A 19,700-nucleotide genomic window follows, 5' to 3' on the forward strand; every position below is an offset into this window, starting at 1 on the left:
ATCTCTCTTTTGTTGTTGTCATTTTTAAGCCTTCTAGTTATTTTGTTCCTTCAGTTTGAACTTGACACTGTTTGCCTTGGCTACGTATGGAGCTGGAGTGAGTTGCTCTGACAATGGGCATTTTTAGCCCATCTTCATAGGCAGTCCTGGCCCCTCATCCAGCTGTCATTTGTTATTAACCGTGTGCCATTTGCTAGAAACAATTTGATTTCTTATTCAGTTTATGGAAAAACTTTCCACAAAAGTGCTTGTTGTGGTTAGTTTAAAAAAACTCAGAAAGAGAAAAAAAACACCCTGGGATAGGAGGTTGTATTCCTATGTGTTTTGCCCTTTAAGTAATCACTTTACTCTAGTAATGGTGTTAATTGGGATTTAATTGCTGTAATTAGTACCTCATCTAGCAACTGATTAAGATAATTATTTTAAATGTTAAATACATTGGCTTGCTCAAGTCAAGTAGGGGAAACATCAGCCTCGATTCGTTAATGATTATCATTAGTGATATACAAGGCATAATTGTCAAAATTCCCACCTGCAATTAACACTTTCACATTAGTAATTAGCGCGATTAAAAAAAATTAAGACATGTATGTGTGGTCGTTTCGTAATTAATTTCAATGAAGTCTCTTCACACCAACAGTTCACGTGAAATGGGAATAAAAATTCCTCATATTCCATATCATTAAATACAGAAAGCCTTAATGAGATCGCTTCATTTACAGGGTCTCAGTTTGATTGCACTTCACTGTAATTTAAACCCCTTTATGAGAATCTTAAGTAAAAATAATCCATGCAAAAATGCAAAGCCGCTTCAAAATTACTTCTAAAATGCCTCTCTAAATATTTCCTATTACTATTCAAACAGCATTATTTAAAAATTATTTTCATAGAATTTCACTAATTTTGTGCCATCCTTGATGCACTCTTGTTTGACATTGGGAATGGAAGACTTGTTTGATATGGAGAGAGAGGGTTGGAGGATGGCACAGAGTGGAGACTGTGACAGGCCTCTGACCTGACGTCTTTATCGGCCTGATGAAGTCTGGGGGTGATATGTGATCTTTGCTCCGCCGTCTGAGTGGGCTCGCCATGCAGGGAATGGAATGGGATCAATCAGCCTCGTTAGCTTTAAGCAGAACTGTGTGCTTTTAGAACATCACTAGATACATTTGTAATGCAGCCGGAGAGCTGCCAATGTACTGGTGCACATAATGTCGCTCCGAGCTCTCCCCTCGTCCGTCGTTTTGTCTCTATCTCTCTTCCGCCCTCTAACTCTCCCTCTCTCTCTCGCTCTCTCTATCTCTCTCCCTGACACACACACACACACACATACACTCTCACCATTTTCCTCTTTCTCACTTCTTCTCTCTTTCTATCTCTCTCTGTGTTCAGTGGGGGGGACTCTGTCTCTCTGTCACAACCTGTGAAATTGTATTTCAGGAAGATGGATCCCTTCTCTTATATTCATGACACCCAGGCAAGCATGGTCACCCCAACCCCCCTATTAATATGGAAACACTGGAGCTTACTTTTACCGCCCCACACACACACACACACACACACACACACACACACACACACACACACACACACACACACACACACACGCACATACACGCACATACAAATACACACTTGCATTTTTCCCTCAAAGACAACACCTTGCTGGTGCCTCGCTCACAAGGTGATGTTTAACCGAAGTGACAGTGTTGCTCTTGGACCCATGATGCATTTCAGCAGCACGCAGCTCCCATTATTTTAAATTCCATACCGCTCGTCTCCCAACATATAATGGAGGGCTGCCTCGCTCCCTCTCCATCTTTCATACACACAAACCCTCTCTCTGTTCTTCTGCACATTTTGGATCCCTTGTTGATGTTGTTGTTGTTGTTGTTGTTGTTTTTACTTCTTTCTACGTATAACTCTTACCCTTCTGATATGACATTTTATCACAGCATGCTGGACAGTAGAAGGTTTTTCAATAAATGTTCAAATGATCCAATATCTCACCAAAAATCAAAGATCAGAGAAAAAGTCCAAAAACTGATTATCAGAACTTTGTTTTCCTTCTTTACTCTCCCATAAATCATGTCACGACCCCTCAGATGTGTCCCTGCATATAAAACTGTATATAAAATAGTTTAAACTAGCTCCACCTCCAGCAGCTACAACAGTATCATGCTATTCATACGCTGATGCTTCAGTACTAATAATCTAACAATGTCATATATAAAGTCAGAGGGATCACAACAGTACTTTGAATTTAATACTTACGCACTTTTATTTTTCATGCAGGACGTATTTTGACATTGCTGTATTGATACTTTTCCTTCAGTAATGGATCTGAATACTTGTTCCTCCACTGGTGTGGAGGCGGTAGGGCTGGGGTGCACATATGCACTGCAGGTGGAGCCCACCCTCCCCAGGGTGCTTCAGCCAAATGCTGTCATTTGGCCAGGTGGAACTGCGGGAGAGAGAACGACATGTGTGTGTGTGTGTGTGTGTGTGTGTGTAAGTGAGTGAGTGAGTGAGAGAATGTTTATCTGAGTATATGTATGATCAGTTTGCTAGCATCTGTATGTGTGAGAGTGTCTGCATCTGTGTCAGTGTGTGTATGTGTGTGTGTGTGAGGGATAGAGAGAGAGAGAGAGGAAAAGACAATGTTTATTTCAGTATCTGTATGCTGTATTTGAGTGTGTATGCGAGGGAGAGAGAGAGAAACTGTGTGTGTGTGTTTATTTGAACTGGGTGAGGGCGGGCGTGTAGCGGGGTCAGTAGGCTAGAGGAGGCTCTCGGTTGAGAAGCTGACTGGTAGGCAGCAGCTGAAATAAACCAGATTAATAAAACAACAGAGGGCCCGGGACCAGACTCAAAGGAACCAATATACACCACCCTCTCCTCCCCCCCTTGCTACTCCTGTGCCCTCCTCCTTCTTTTTACCTCTCTCTCTCTCTTTCTCTCTCTCCCTCTCCATCTTTCCTTAATATCAGCAAGAGATGGATACCCCTGGGCTGGGGGTGAGGGGCGTAGAGTGGGGGGGAGACGGGTGGCTGTGTTTGATTTGGTGTGTGTTTTCCCTCTCCTCACGCACTCTTACTTAACCAAGACAAAGATCATGTGTGGATGGAGTGAGCTGGGCCTCTGCGCTCCGCACGGCTCTGCCTTGTTAGCCAAGAGCGCTGCTCTGCCAGCCTCGCTCTCTTGTGCTCGCTCCCATGGAAATGCCCCCCTCTTCGCCCAAACACACACTCTCCTCTCCTTTGTGTGTTTATGTACCTGCATTCTGCATTTCAGTGAGATATGGTTAGATCAAACATTCGTTTCTGCTTATTTTTTCCCCCCTCTAGTTCCTTTATGCAGATTTGACACTGATTGACCAGTCTTTTCAGTGGCTGCATGTAGAATTTTCTCTGCGAGTTATAGGAGAGGAATTAGTGTCCCCTTGTCATGTTAAAATAGAGGAAGTACGTGCAGGGTGGCACAGGATTAGGTTTTTTGTCATATAATCCTGTGCTAAATTCAACATCAGATCAGTACAAGTCTAGCGTGTCTCTTCTCTTTCCACCCTCTCCTTCTCAGTGTCTTAAAAGTGATGATAGCGCTTGGGTTTCTGCAGCTATCTCAACCCCAGGGCTAAATGTACAAGGCTGGGAGGTGCTGTTACCTTTTTCCTCACACACAGACAGCTAACCCCCACAAAGGATGCTGCAATCTGGAGAGGGAATGCCTATGAGCATGAAAGGAGAGAGAGCCAGAGAGGGAGAGAGAGAGAGAGAGAGAGAGAGCCAGAGAGAGAGAGAGAGAGAGAGGTAAAAAAAAAGGGGGAAGAGGATAGGAAGGAAGGAGACAAGGAGGGAGGGAGCATTCTGCGTTTTGATTCAGAGGAAAGGAAGAGAGGGGAAAAAAAGTCCTTTCTTTCTCGGTCCCCCTGTTCTTTGTAGAACATTTAGCTTTGACCCTCCCTTGCTTTCTCTTCTCCCTCCCACCCTCACCACCCCCCAGTACGCACACCCACACTTTCTCTCTCTCTCACACACTCACACACACACACACATACACACACACACACACACACACACACACACACACACTCACACACACACAACATACACACAGGCCAATAGATCTGCAGGATATTGTAGTCGCCACAGCGTTTTTATATCTACTACACTAGATGTGTGTTTTTTATTATATCCACACTGTAAAGAGTGTATGTGGCCACATGGTCGCAACAGGCAGAGGCAGGGAGTGAAGGACAGAGAGAGAGACAGAGAGAGACAGAGAGGGAGTGAAAGAAAGAGAGGGAGTGAAAGAAAGAGAGTGAGAGAAATGTAAGAAAGGGGGGGTCGAGCTTTTAAAACGTTTGACATGTTTATGATGCAGTGGAGGACAAAATCCATTCAGCTTCTGAAATAGGGACAGGAGGTGAAATCTGTCTCTTTTTTTTCTTCTTCTTCCTCCTCTTCTCCTCCTTTTTTTTGGTAGAGTAGTTCAGACAGCAGCGGCTACGAGCCCCAGCCTGAGTCGTTCCCCTCGTGTTGTGGAGACAGGGAAGCCACCCTGGGTAAGTTGTGTTCTTTCTCTTTCTTTTTTCTTCCCTTCCTTCCTTTGCTCTCTCTCTCTCTCTCTCTCTACCCTCGCTCTCCATCTGCGTCTCCCTCCCTCTTTCTGCGCTGCTGATTATGATGCTGCTGATTGATTGGTTCGAGGCTGCGCATTATCATGAGCTGCTCGTCACCAGGTGTCTGATGATAGAGAGAATGGTGAGAGGGAGGAAAAACAGGAGTGTGTGTGTGTGTGTGTGTGTGTGTGTGTGAGAGAGAGAGAGAGGGAGAGAGAGAGAGAGAAAGACGGAGAGAGAGAGAGCACAATCGATAATTGTGAGAGTAGAAATGAAATGAGAAACAGCAAATAGAAGAAAAGAACTGGCTGATCCTGTTTTTTTTTTTTTTTTTTTGTTAAGTGTATTTACCCTGATATTGTAGTGCGTGTGTGTGTGCTCATGCGAGGGTGCATGCGTGTGTGTGTGTGGTCGCCACGGTGCCGGTCTCCTGCCTCTCCCGCGGCCCTTTTTACTATGCATATGCAGATGAGGGGCGCGTGCTGCCGGGGTTCGTTCGAGGTGTGTGTGTGTGTGTGTGGGGGGGGGGGGGGGGGTAGCGTGTGGCCCACGCGTGCTTGTGTTTATACTCTCTCTGTAGGGAATCTGATCTTCAACAGATTGATGGTGTTTGGTGGGATCTCTCCACTCAGTTGTGGGGGTTTGTGTGTGTGTGTGTGTGTATGGGGGGTGCTGGAGGAGAGTGAGTTGGGGGGGGGGATAATAGATGGAGAGATACAGTTTTAAAAAACTGCATGCTTGTGTGTGTGTGTGTGTGTGTGTGTGTGTGTGTGTGTGTGTGTGTGTGTGTGTGTGTGTGTGTGTGTGTGTGTGTGTGTGTGTGCTTCGGGGGGGTGGGGGGGTGCGAGTAATGGTGTTGCAGCTTCAGGGCGTATTTTCACGCCGTTGACAAGACATGATGATTGCTGTTCTCTCCCCCCTCTCACCAACCACCCCCAACCCCATGACGGCGGGGCAGATTTTTTTTCTCTTAGGCTCATTTGCATGTCAAAGCATGGAAGCCACTGTGCAGATTAGTATGGGATGACATAATGATGTAATGAATTAAATGTGGGTGCTTATTCCCTGCACTGCACACCACAGAGGCAGCTATAGGGGAGAAGAAAGAGGAGAGGAGGAGAGGAGAGGAGAGGAAAGAGGAGGAGAGGAGAGGAGAGGAGAGGAGAGGAGAGGAGGAGAGCAAACCCCAAACTGGCTCTTCACCCCTCACCCACCCTCCACCCGCCTTTGCCATTTCCCCAACATTTTCCGCTACGTCTGCCCCCCTCCATATGGATTATTGTGTATTGTGTATCAGGGACAAGGGGTCTGTGTGTGGATATACTGATTTGTGTTCTGACTTGAGAACCTGGAACAATGGGTCCTCAACCCTCTCTTGTGTTTGCTGCTCTGTGCCTGCTTTCGGCCAGAATCCAGAGGTCTGTGTCTGAGCCGAGGATTTGCCAGTTCATTTTTTATCTCTTTCCATTTTTTGTCCAATTTTACCATGACCCCTGACAAACCCCATCAGTCCAGACAAGCACACGCGCACACACACACACGCACACACACGCACACACACGCACGTGCACACACACACACACACTGCATCATGTGGCTCATTATGAAGCTCGCCTGCTGTCCACATTGACAAGACTGACTTCCACTCTCTCTCTCTCTCTCTCTCTCTCTCTCTCTCTCTCTCTTTGTCTTTTTCTTTCTTTCTCTCTCTCTCTGTGTGGATGTGTATGAATATGAGTATATCTGCTGAAGGTTAAAATCAAGGAGAATATTATTCTTTTGCAGACAACTCAGCATTGATGAATCTTAGCGTGACTTACTGATGGCAGGTCCATAAAAGAATTTCAAAAAAAGAAAAGAAAGAAAAAAGAAAAGAAAAAAAAATCTTGAGGTACGATTATGCTACTAATAATAATAAAAAAAATAATTAATGAAACCCTTCTTAGCTGGCCCTCTAAGGATCGTGAGTCTGTTTGGGATGGTGACTATTTGAAGAGCCACCCTAAGACCATCAGAAAGAAGCGTGAATCCGCTGTAATTCTGCCTGGGCTGAGGAGAGGGGTTAGAGGGAGAGCGTGCAGCTGAGCCGTCCTTTTTTTCCCCTCTCTCTCTCTTTCTCCTCTCCATCCCTCCATCTTTCCATCTCATCCCCCCTCTCTTTCTCTGCTTTATGTTATTCAGTCTTACAGTAATCTATTGCCCCCCCCCCTCACACATACACATTTCTTTTTCATGCTTATCTCTCTTTCTTTTGCCCCCCTCGTCCCATTTGTTCTCCCTCCAGTGTATCGTCTGCCCTCCCTCCCTCCTCCCATGTGCTTTTGTGAAAATGATGGTGAGTTGCCAAGATGGAGAGAGTGCTGGTGATGGAACTGTACATCTGTTCTTACGGAGTGTTAAAGAATTACACAGCTATGGCTATTTGAGAGGAATCGAATACCACAAAAGATATGCAGTTAAGACCCCCCTACACACACACACGCACACACACACACACACACACACACACACACACACACACACACTTTCTGCATATAATACAGCTTTCATAGTTGCACCAACACATGAAAGATAAAAAAAAAAGTAGTACTGACTTTTGTTTACTTATTTTACACAGTTTTATGTCAGATCTTTTCTATTAGTTTTTTTCTGGATGATGCATCAAATCTGTAAAAAAATAATCCCATGTAGCTCTGAATATTTGTTAGCACTTGTGCGTATCTTGCTTTTCATGCATCTGTAGTGAGTTTGGCCTTGTTTTTATTTTCCCTCTCGGTTGATATGTCGATGTGGGCATGAGTCAGTGGGCTTGTGTGTAATTTGTCTATGAGTCACTGGCTTTGTGTGTTTTCTGCTTGTCTGAAAAGTTGGTCTGTGTGTTGAACGCGTGTGTGTGTGTGTGTTCATTAATGTCCCTAGGTGTCAGTGAGTTTGTGAGCGTGTGTGTGTGTGTGTGTGTGTGTGTGCGTGTGTGTGTTGTGGTTAATGGCTTCCCTGTGTTGGGCGTTTCATTGATTGATGTTTGGGCCGAGGCGCTGGTTTTATGAAGCAGAGGGAGGCACAGACACGGCGCCGCGGTGCTCTGCTGGGGTCTCTACGGTAACCGAGCCGCGCGTGTCACGCACATCGCACATAAGCCGCTGACAGGCTGGAGTGTCTCTCCTCCATATTCCAGCCCTCTTCAAACAATTGACCAGCTCACCTGCCTCCATAACGGTCCTGGCGCTGGCCGCTGGAGACGCCGTAGATTAGTCTTTCGCCTCGCGGAACTCATCTTCTGTGCACATCTCCATGATTGTCATTTCTGCCTTTCGTCCGTCCCCGCTGACCGAGCGATGGCGGTGAAACATAACACTGCGCTCTCCTCTCACCTGGGTCCTCTGGATGTGGTGCTGGTGGAGGTGGTTGAGAGGAGGCTCCGAAATTTTAAGCTAACTTTTTAATTAAAAGAAGGTTTCAGGTAATTAATGGTCAAATACATGCAGGGGGAGTAAATATTAGTAGAGCACAGATAGAAGTAGAGACAAGTACTCATTACGGGGGTCACCATGGTTTTGTAAGTATCAAAGTATTACGGCAGGCATATATGAGGGGATGCCGTGTAGCTTTGGATATGTCTGAACAGGAATGAATATTTGTAGTTTTCACGGTGCTAAGACATGGACTCCTCTTTATTTCAGTTTGTCTGGCTCTCTCTCTCTCTCTCCCTCTCTCTCTCTCTCTCTCTCTCTCTCTCTCTCTCTCTGACTGTGGGCTGCTGAGAGCAGTGGACCTGTGTTGTGTTGTGCTGTGCTGAGCTGAGCTGTGTCGTGGTGGTGCGTGGTGTGGCAGTGCAGTGCAGTGGAGGCAGCATTGCGTTGTAGGCAGGGTAATGACTATGCATTCTGACAGCTTGCCTAAAGTGTATGGATGTGTTCGCTGGGAGTAATCAGCTGCATGGGGATGATGTGTGTGTGTGTGTGTGTGTGCGCGCGCATGTTGTGTGTGTGTGCGTGTGCACGTGGGGGTGGGGATTTGTGTGATTTGATGCTTTATGGCTCTGATACACAAAGTCGAACATCATGGACACACACATCAACACACAAACACACACACACACACGGACACTGGCTCGGACACACAGAAGCACTTAGAGGCGGAGCGGTCCTGAGGGATGGCACGCTTCACCTCACCATTGCGTCAGCTGACAACGACAGCACACCCCGCAACTGCAGAACCTGATGAAAATATATGTCCCATACAAACACACAAACCCACTGCCCCATGCACACACACATGTGTACCCACATACACACACACACACACACACACACACAGACACACACACACACACACATCCGACCTCTTTAGGGTCTCTGTTGCTATCGAGTGTGATGAAAAAACTGTGCAAAGACTGGCATAATTCATTTACAGTTATCAATATTTAGTGTCTCACAAAATTAATAAGCAGCATCACTCATATTTGTGGTGATACAGAGACTTGAGGAACTTTCATAATCCTGCCTCTCTTGTGTTGGATCACCGCTGCATTTGTTCCCCAAAAATATTGAGTCCATGCTATACTAAATAAATGTTTTTCCAATATTGCGGAATAAAATGAATAATGCAACATCATTTATTTCTCTTAGTGTTGCCGTGGACGTAGCTTTAATTGCGTTATTGGGACGTAAGGCCGGCTGCGGTCCGCGCCGCGTCTCAATTGAAGTTTTCGGAGCCTGTGGCTTCAGTGGCACTGAAATAATTAATATAAAGTAGGCCTTATTGGACCGGTGAAATTGCACACACTAATAAATACATAACGGGAGAATAAATATCGATCGCTCCGGGTATGTGGACAATACGTGTTTGATTTGATTTCCACAGTTTGCAGCGTGCGAGGGGAGGGTGTGTGTGTATGTGTGAGCGCGTTGCAGGGCTGTCTGTATTTGAGTTTTCCCTTTTGTAAGAGGGCATGTCTTGGTTTGATTTGTGCGGTGTGTCAATAAGGTAGTGCGCTTGTGTTTGAGGTTGTGGAAATGTGAGATGAGTGAGATGGAGTCAATTTGACTGCATTGGTTGATGTGAGAGTGTCTGTCTGTTAGGGGTATGCACGTCCACTCTTCTGCTGCATGTGCTTACGTGTGTGTGTGTGAGTGTGTGTGTGTGTGTAGGGGTGTGTGTGTGCATACACATTGATGCACATGTAAGAGAAGTGGGTCTAGGCTGGACTTCCAGCTTTGTCACTCCACACTGCAGTCCCCCCCCCCCCCCCCCACCACCAACCCCCTTTTCTCCTCTTGCTTCTCTATTGCCAATAACGAGGATAGGCAGGAAAGAGGATTATTGGTATTGATCTACCCAGGGGGATCATTAGGCATCACTATCAATCCACAGCTTCTAGCGCACAGTACCAGGCCGCACAGACATTGCCAATTTGTCCCTATTAGAGAGAGCGGTCTCTGGGTGTCTGCTCTGATAGAGGCTGCCTGGAGACCCTCCGGAAGAAGAGCTGAGGGGCTGGAGCAGGAGCTGGAGCTGACCACAGCCCAGGAGGAGAGCAGCAGATCAGATCCCCTCTGGAACAATCAGCTGCGAGGTGCAGAAATGGTGGGCGACGTAATAAAGAGCTGTTGAAGTGAAATCAAGGAGAGGCGGGCCGGCACTAAAACACGCCTTGATGGGGGGAACTGGTGTGCGACAGAAAAACCCCCACGCCACAGGCACGTCTGTGTCCACATCCAAGCCGGCCCAGGTGTGGAGGCAAGGGGGCCAGCCATTAAACAGGAGAGGTGCCTAACAAGGCCATATTAGGGTTTTTAAACTGGCGGCCTGCGTCTGCTAACCCAGGTGTCTGTTTTCCTACATTAGCACTGCGAGGACTGAGAATTCTCACACTCTCATGCCAAAGCTCATACCCCCCACCCCCTCACCCCAACCCCCCTCCGTGGCTAATCTGTGTAGGGCTGGCACTTCCTGCAGCGGTGTCTGCTGATCTGAAGTCACAGACTGGCACTCTCCCTCTCTCTCTCTCTGTCTCTCTCTGTCTCTCTCTATCTCTCCCCCGGCCCGGCTTGGCGCTGGCAAGCCCTCCATCTGACAGATGGGCACTTATCGGGCGCGACTGCTGCAAAGGTGCCACTCCAAGTGTCTGTGTTTTGACACAGAGCGAGAGCCCGATGTCACCGCCGGCAGTGTGAAATACACCACCACTGGATTATTAACATCCCTCCATATGTCCCTCTCTCGCTCCCTCTCTCATTCTCACTCTTTCGCTATCACAGGTTTTTTTTTTCCTCTTCTCTATTTATCTCTCCCTCTCATCTGTCTTTCTATCAGCCTTTTTTTCTTCTCTCTCTCTCTCTGTCTCCATTTTGCATTTGTGTTTATTGTACACAGAGAATGTGTAGGGACTTTGGGCCAACCAGGTCTGTTAATCTTCCTCAGAAGGCTGCATTTTAATATGACTCAGAGGAGTGTTTACATTTATGTCAAGGATGGTGTAAACTACTTAACTTCCCTTACATTTTGATGCCAGTTGTTGTGTTGGTGTAAAGTTGCGTTTTGTCCGTTAAATCAGACACCTCTTCTCATCAAGCCTATGAAAACCCAGTGACAAATACTTCTTCTGCTGATGGGCAGGATTCTACGTGGTGGAGAGCGGGGAGATGGATGGTTCTAGACAGACGGATGGGTGTAGGTTCTGTTCAGGATGTGCTCCGTCTGCCCCAGAGTGAAGTGCTCACAGCGAGAGCGATGGCGTTCTTTCAGTGTGTGTGGGGGAAAAGGAGAGGTGCTTGGGGAAGCCATAGCTTTGCTTGTCATTCTGTCATCGTTGAAGCGCCCCTCTTCTGACGCCGTAAATCAACTGCTCTCTCTGTGTGTGTGTGTGTGTGTGTGTGTGTGTGTGTGTGTGTGTGTCCAGGTGCAGGTGCCTTTCCTCCCACAACTTCTGAACTCTGAGTTGCCTCGCTGACACAGTTTGGCTCCCTTGGCTGGACCCGTTGGCCCTCTGTAGCTCATACACACATGTCTCATACACACATGTCTGTTCCCCACCACGCTTCAGGATTCCCACTGACACATCAGCTTAATCACTGCACCAGGCTTTTATTGGCCTCTTGTTTTTTTTTCTAAAGATCCTTTGGTCTCCTCTGTGACTCAGTAAACCACCCACAACCCCCTACCACCCAGGGGTGCGTGTGGGCCTCGCACCATGATTACACCCTTGTAATCTTTGTGAAAATGTCCCCCCGTTTCTGAGGAGCCCACACAAAAGTAGAAGTATTTCCATAATGGCACTCTCTTTTAAAAAAAACGAGGCCCCCATATGAAATTTTAGACTGCTGCGGCGATATTAAGAGTCCCTCGCCTTTTTTGGGGGTGTCTCAGAGCTGCACTTGTCATTTTTATTACGGGTCTCACACATCCTCACTCAAAGGCAGCCAAGAGAGGGCTATTCATCTAGACGGGGTCGGGGGGGAGGCATAGAAAGAAAAAAACAACAAATTGAGCACAGTTGCCCGTCATCTGTGGACCACACAGAGACGCTGGCCGCTGTGGCTCCACAAGCGAATCCCCAGAGGGTCATTTATAGTGCCGATTTTCTCCCCCCCCCCCCCAACCCCCACATCTCAGCAAACGCCCATGAACTAAAAAAATCAGGACCCGCATCGCAAAATGGATCCATTATGTACTTGATCATGTTGCCTTTGAGTGTGTTGTTTTCTTGGGCACGTTTTTACATGCAGATCTGACCATTAACGCTGGGTCAGGCAACCACATGCTTTCAAAGAGGATTTTTGTGTTCACTCCCCTCCTAGCCTGTAGGGTAAGCCTGCGCCCAATAGAGGGCAGTGTGGTCTGCCCAGGAGCACTGCCACCGGCCCTGTGGCACAACACTGTCTGGGGCGACACACGCCCAGCTGTCTCGCTCTCTTTTTCTCCTTCCTTTCCCTGGTTCTCTTATGTGCTCTTTCTGATGCCTTCTTTTCTTTCTGATGGACACAGCCATTCTACACAGGTCTGCTACCGTCTAAGGCGATGCATTGTTGCTGCTTAGTTTTTGTGCTTATAAGCCATGAAGGTCCCCAAGAGAACACATGAAGACCTAATGAGTATGTAGTCAGCTCAGGAGATGGCTGCTTTCTGGAGGCGTTCAGCACAGGCGACACTGAAATGAATGGGGAATGTAACTTGAAGGGCATCTGGTAAAGAAGAAGGCATTCGTGGCAGCATGCCGTGCAATGCTCTTATGCATTTTGTCTGTGTGTGTGTGTGTGTACATGTAGACGTGTGTGTGTGTGTGTGTGTGTGTGTGTGTGTGTGTGTGTGTGTGTGTGTGTGTCTGTGTGTGTGTGTGTGTTTTATGAGGCATTGGAGACAGACAGTCTGAGCGTAATCTGATAAAATCGATATTTACTCATGATTTTAAAAAATACACAAATGAAAAAAATGAGAGGCATGGACAACTCAGAGCCACTGGCAGCACACTGGGTTACCTTGACATAATTTTACCCAGAGGATCTATGGGCTGGGCTGCACAATGCCAGAGTATTCTTATAAATGTGTGTGTGTGTGTGTGTGTGTGTGTGTGTGTGTGTGTGTGTGTGTGTGTGTGTGTATGGGTGTGTTTGTGCATGCATGTATGTATGTTTGTGTCTGTATTTTTATGTATGTGTGTTTTTTTCCCCTTTTGAGGTGGTGACAGAGAGAGCAAGAGAAAGAGAGAGAGAGAAGGAAAAAAAGAGTGGGGAGATGGATGAGGGCTGTTGCGGTGCTGGGGAGTGTTATAATTGCAGCGGCTCCTGGTCGTTGGCTTGGCGTTTGCTATCTCTTCCCCCCTTTGCTTTCTCCCCGTCTCGTGATTTGAGCGCTACCTTTATCCCTAAGCCCTTGGCTTCCCTGGCCAAACAAAGGGGAAAAAGGGAGAGGCAGGAAGAGGGGCTTCTGCAGCGGTAACTACACCACGCTTGTCATTAATATCCCTCAATCAGCTTGGGCTTTTATTTTTTTTTATTCCACCTAGTGGTGTGGAGAATAACCTGTCTACCCTAACCCTGATGTCAGACACACAGACTGCTGTTTGGGAATATGGTTAGTAGGGCTCTGAAGCAGGCCCTGTCAGGAGCGTGCTGTTCCAAACCTCCAAACCCAACACCAACACACACCCACCTCCAGTTCCCCTTCTGCATAAAAGCTCCAGAAAAGCAGTGTCCCACCGCTGGCAGTGTGGTAAACAAGCCCATGCTAAAGGAGCACTTTCTATTCTCTTTCTGCTCCTCTCTCGTGCTCTTTCTATCCCCCCTTTTTTCCCTTTTTTTTCTCCCTCTTCCGCTTTTCTTTCGTGTGGAGTAGATCATCGAAATGCCAAGTGTTCTGGCAGGATAGTGTCTCTGACAACACTATTGGCTGGAAATGGCTTCTGTGGAAGGGAATATTAGTCATGTGACCCACCTCCAGAGTCTTCCCTAAAACAGACTAGAGTGCAGATGAATTCCACTTGTTTGACAGGAGATCATTTCATCTTCCTGCATTCATTGTTGTGGATTAAAATGCATTCACATCTTCATTTAATGCATTCCATCGGGACAAAATAAAATAGCTAAAAGATAGAAGTGTAACATATTCCAGATTTACACTATATGTACTATATGTATTTTCAGTGGTTGCTGTAGGCACAGGAAGTAATACGGGCATTTCATTTTCTGAAATAGTTTTATTTCCTTGCATACACACTTTATTTTTATATATATATTTTTCAGATTTCAAATAAAATGAAATTTTTGCGTGTTATTTTTCTGAGCAAATAATAATGGCTAGTATGTTTCCTAATTTAAAAAAAATATATTATTACATTGAGTTTAGTGTAAGGACAAAATATAGCAGAAATGTTCTAAATATTTGCCTGTCTATTTGTACAAATATATTGGGCTAAGTGTAGCTAGCTGAAGTGTAAATATCACGCGAAAGGTGTTACATTTTAGCAGGGGCTGAAAATTCCAAATGATCTGAAGCAGGGGTCTATTTGTGTGCTTGTGTGTGTGTGTGTATGCCCATGTTCATGCATGTGTATATATTTTAGTTTGTGTGTGAGTTTATGTACGGCCTTGTGTATGTGAGCAATATCTGGTCTGTACCCTATCTCCATGACAACGTGGTTTTGATGTTGGTTTCTTTCCTGACATTTTGCCGCTTGGTGCGGATTGTGAATTGCCTTAGCTCTCCCTCAGCCAGCATGTCATATGAAAAAAGGTGTTGGGGGGGGGATGCTACTGCCTGGTGTGTGTGTGTGTGTGTGTGTATGTTGGGGGGGCACTGGGAGGAATCTAATGGGCGTCTGGTCTGATTGTCCTCAGCCGTGGCGGTGGAGACAAAGCAGATGAATTGTGAAATGTATTCGAAGAGATTGGAGACAAGTGCATGTCAGCACCCCCTCCGTCTCTATCCCCCCCTCCTCCTTTCCCCAGGAGCCCTCCCTCTCTCCATCTCTCCTCTTTTTTGTCTGACACACGGGAGGAAAAAAACAGGCATGACAGCAGTGCTCTGTTTGAGCAAAACATTAGAAAAAGAAAAAAAATGCCATTTTCTCCCCCTTTTGCTTTGTAGATTAGTTATTCCAGCAGATACAGGCTTGATATTTGGTTCATTGCATCCATTTTAATTGTAAGACATTGCATTGAGACCTTACAAGCAATTCTTAATGGATATCAAGGCAGCTCAGCTATATTTAATTGGAATTAACAGAAACCAACAGCAGCCATGTGTGGAACACAATCATTAGCCTTATTAGTGTGATTGTTATTAGGATTTCTATAAGTGATTTTGCATGTTAAAAGGCAATTATTATTTATGCTCTAAATAGCTATGTAAAATAGCAATTCTTTTGACAAGTGATACCCACTCTTGCTCATAAAAAATCTCTTTTTCTGTCTCCCTCTCACCCCCTCTATTTTTTAATGACTAGTTTGGAGCTTTGCTGTGCTTATAGCATTATAGCAGCATCCTTTGAGCCTGCGTCTGTCACCATGTCTGGCCTTCGTCTAGCCCATGTCTGGCCTCTTGTCCTGACCCCTGACCCCACAGGAGGACACGGGTGCAGTCAGGCAGTCAGTGCCGAGGGTCTCCACCCTCCCCCACTCCCTCCTGCCCATTTCCTGCTCCCTCATCCTCCTCCAGTCTGTTTCCCACCTATCCAAGCTAGCCTCTACCCTGAGCCCTGCACTCCCTCAGCCAAGCCGGTTGAGGCTCTAGAGAGGCGAGCGGCGGGCTAGCCCGACAGATTAGCAACGGTCACTCTGGTCCCTGCGTCCATTTTATAGGCCGATGAGGTTTGGGAGATTTTTATTGCCGCAGTTTTAGGAGATCGTCACAACAACAGGGTGTTGTGTAAAATGTTGTGCTATGGTTGCTGGATGTAGTTGTAAAGGGTTACAGCTCTTGTTGTGAAATGCTCAGTTCTTCTATTCAGTGCCATTTTTACCTGGATGAGAATATAGAGGATTTGTAATGAATTTTGCACGTGCTAGGTATGGATACAGATACAGATATTTTTTTCTGGACCAATCAAGATCAGCACTACGTGTTAGCTAACAGTAGACAGTTTTTTTTTGTTTTCACTTAAATGTATCCATTATTCATCTATGCTTGGGTGTATTTTTTGGACCTCCATATTTGAATATGAATAATGGAGGAGCGATCGGAGGACAGAGGTGGAAAGTGTGAGAGAGGCATGCCACACAGTGTGAGTTCTAGGTCTTTTCCTGCTTTTCTCTACCTCTATCTCTCTCTCTCCCTCTATCTCTCCCTCTCCCTCTCCCTCTCTCTCTCTCTCTCTCTCTCTCTCTCTCCCTCCCTCCCTCCCTCCCTCTCTCTCTCTCTCTCCCTCTCTCTCTCTCTCTCTCTCTCTCTCTCTCCCTCTGTCTCTCTCACACACACACACCCTAGTCAGAGCTGGAGTTGAGCTCTGCTGGGTCCTGCTCTCTCTGCCTGCCTCGCCGGCCTTAATAACACTGTATAAATCAAAAGTGTCCTGTCAGCCAAGCAGCCTTCATTAAAATCAAATGGGAAACTGGCCTCTTCGGATCCAATTTTAATAAAACCAGGTAATCAAATACGGGTTTAGAAAAAATAGGTCATCATTTCACTGCCTCCAAGATGTCCGCTGGATAGGGTGTATTGTGTACCTGTGATGTTTACAGGGTCAGTAACCTCAAACACACATACACCCTAGCGCACTCACACACACACTTTCATGCATACAATAGTCATCTAAGAGTAGGTTTTTCTATAGGTGAGGTGCAAATGTATGACTGGATGTACACGTGAACACTGAGATTTTCTTTATTCTCTAGTGTATTTTTATTCTAAGTCACTGAAATAACATTTATAATTTGTATCATTTAAATATTGAGATGTGAGCAATTTAACAAAAACTGAACAATTATTCAGTTTTTTTTATTTGATTTTTTTTTTTAATTGTACGTGTATTTCAGATAAAAAGTATTTAAAAGTGATTATGCAAATATATGTATGAATATGACAATAAGTTAAAATCATTCATTTTTTTGTTTCATTTATTCTATATTTCCAAAGTAAAAATTTGGTTTAATTGATAAAATCTCAATATTTAAGAAAAACACATCTTAATTGCATTTATTACATTATTACAAGAAGTGTTTGCATGGATTGCACCAATGTTGTTGTTCTCTTACTTAAAAATCAAATTGTCTATAGGTCTGAAAGAGGACATATATCCATATTTATTTAACACTCAACAGTAATGCGTTCAGATGGTGCGGTGCACGCGTGCTAAATAGTTGAAGATGTGCATGTGTGTGTATAGCTCGCACATGGTGGTGAGAAGTCCTAAGCCTGGTCTGTGATACTGTACAAGTCAAAAATGTGTTTGGAGAATGTTCAAGGGGGTCTAGCGGGGGCTGTGGTGCATTGGAAACGTGTGTGATTGTGCGTGTGCCGTGGCGGATTTCGCTGTGGTTTTTGTGGCTAGTTTCGGGGCGCAGATGCCTCACTTCCCGGGCCGTGGTGCTTCCTGACTGTCCCCGGGTCTTTGCCTAGTATGATGATTGGCTGAAGCGCTGTCAGCTGTATATCTCACGCATGGGATGGCTGTTGTCAGATCTGTGACCAAATCTGACCTATGAGTCCCCATCCAGCCCCCTCCTAAATAACCTTTATAGCGCGGCCCCTTTTACAAGGCAACTCGCTCTATCCAGCGCTGGGACACTATGATGTCCGTTTATACCATTCTGTATTCAATAGCCTAGCCCTACAGCATTACAGGTCTGGCCAGTTGTTCATCTAACTCAAACTCATCCAAAAAATGATCTCCACTTTGATCTTCGGCCATTAGGCATTAGTCCATAATGTACAGCTGATTGTTGTTAGAAATGGATGTATAACAGTACCATTTCTACCATGTTGTGTGTATTTCTAGACCGAGCCAGAACCATATTATTCCTACTTTGATGTGCTATGGCAATATTCATATTTATCATTTTAATTGTAATACCCTCATGTCTCTGAAACCGTTAATATGTTAGAATATTTCACCTTACTTTATCATATCAAGGAACTGTGCTTTCGTATGCATGTTCTGAAATGTGCAGCTGAAACGAAGTCTGCATTGATTTTTAACAGTAGGGTATGTCTGTTTTACAATCCCTGTTTATGACAAGATGGAGTCTTGGAGAAACAGACTCAACTACTACAAGCGTGCAGAAGAGGGCACTGTCAGTCGCTAGGATGAGCTTGCTTGCTCTCTCTCTCTCTCTCTCTCTCTCTCTCTCTCTCTCTCCCCCTCTCTCTTCCTCTCCCTCCTTCTCCCGCGCCCTCTCTCTTTCCCTCTCCCTTCCTCCCACCCTCTGTCTTCCTCATTCACACTCATCCTGCTGTTTCTCTTTGAAAATACACATGCAGAAAATATTTCATGTCTTTCATATACCATGGTTATTATGGCCAGGATTGGTTCAAACAGTCACAAGAAATATGAAAAATGCCAAGCAAAGATATAAAAAAACAACAACGTCTGTTTGCAGCTCATCTGATTAGGCAGGCATTGTAGGTAAATGCATTAAATGATGTGATGTGTGTTTGTGAGTGTATATGTGTGTTTTGTTGGGACACCTGAGTTTGTGTACTTGGTTTGACTGCTTGAATGCCATTTCCCTCCCTCCCTAATTTATTTCCTTATGAGGCTGTGTTTCGTATTATCTCTCAAACACTTTGTTCTTCTTGTCCATGAAGTATGACTGGTTCTCAAAAAATGTGTTGTGATACCCAGTTCTTCTTTCAACTTTTAACCCCCCCTCCCCCACTGCAAGCCAAAATATTTTGGCACTTCCTCATCCAAATTGCTCATTTTCTGTGACTCAGCATCTGTCTGTGTTTATCATCCTGAGTTTTTATTTAAAGATGTCCCTGTTTGACCAAAGCAGCTAACACTTGTCCATCAGGTGAAATTGCCCCTCAAATCCTTTGAGTGTGTGTGTGTGACTGCAATGGCGGAGACATCCAGTGACAGACTTCCCTCCACACGTGTGTTAAATGAGAAGTGGTGTTGTCTTGCGGGAGCGCTCGTTTCATTACCTGTTTATGTAAACCCTCCGAGGGCACGATGCGGCGCTACCTGCCAGGCCCGTTTATTCTCCACACTATTTTCTTATCTTCAGAGCTACCGGAAATTTGCCTCTCTTTAAAAAAACAAAACAAAAAAACAAAAAACAAAAAACCGTGGTCATGTTTTCTGTCTTCTGTCTTTTTCTACTCCTTCTCTTGCTCTCTCTCATTTTTTAAAAAGAAAATCTCCATGGCCCTATTTTCCTCTGTTTTCTCAAAGGAGACCCCACCCCCCCCCCCACCCCACCCCCCAGCTAGCCCAACACCACTATGTGCCCTTCTATGAAAAAAAGGAGGAAATCGAATGAAAGCAGTGCAGTGATTACCTCACCCCCCCCTTCACTCCTCCTTACCCAGCACTCACACAAACACAATGGCCTTCCTGGGTGCAATTGCTCTTCCTCTCGGATGCGGCCGGTGTAGTTCCTGTTTCTATCTCTCCCTCCCTCTCTCTCTCTCTCTACCC

At 45.6% G+C, this 19,700-nt stretch overlaps 1 protein-coding gene across 1 annotated transcript in view; it reads left to right on the plus strand.

Annotated features, from left to right (window-relative positions):
• Positions 1–2,543: 2,543 nt before the first annotated feature.
• The window catches only part of zfhx3b (zinc finger homeobox 3b), a 340,892-nt gene continuing 323,735 nt past the window's right edge, over positions 2,544–19,700 (plus strand). The window contains exon 1 of the mRNA XM_031569518.2: positions 2,544–4,564. The gene's annotated coding sequence lies outside the window, so the exon portion shown is untranslated. The remainder of the gene's footprint in view (positions 4,565–19,700) is intronic.

The sequence above is a fragment of the Clupea harengus genome, chromosome 6 (genome assembly GCF_900700415.2).
Source record: "Clupea harengus chromosome 6, Ch_v2.0.2, whole genome shotgun sequence".
NCBI classification, from domain to species: Eukaryota; Metazoa; Chordata; class Actinopteri; order Clupeiformes; family Clupeidae; genus Clupea; species Clupea harengus.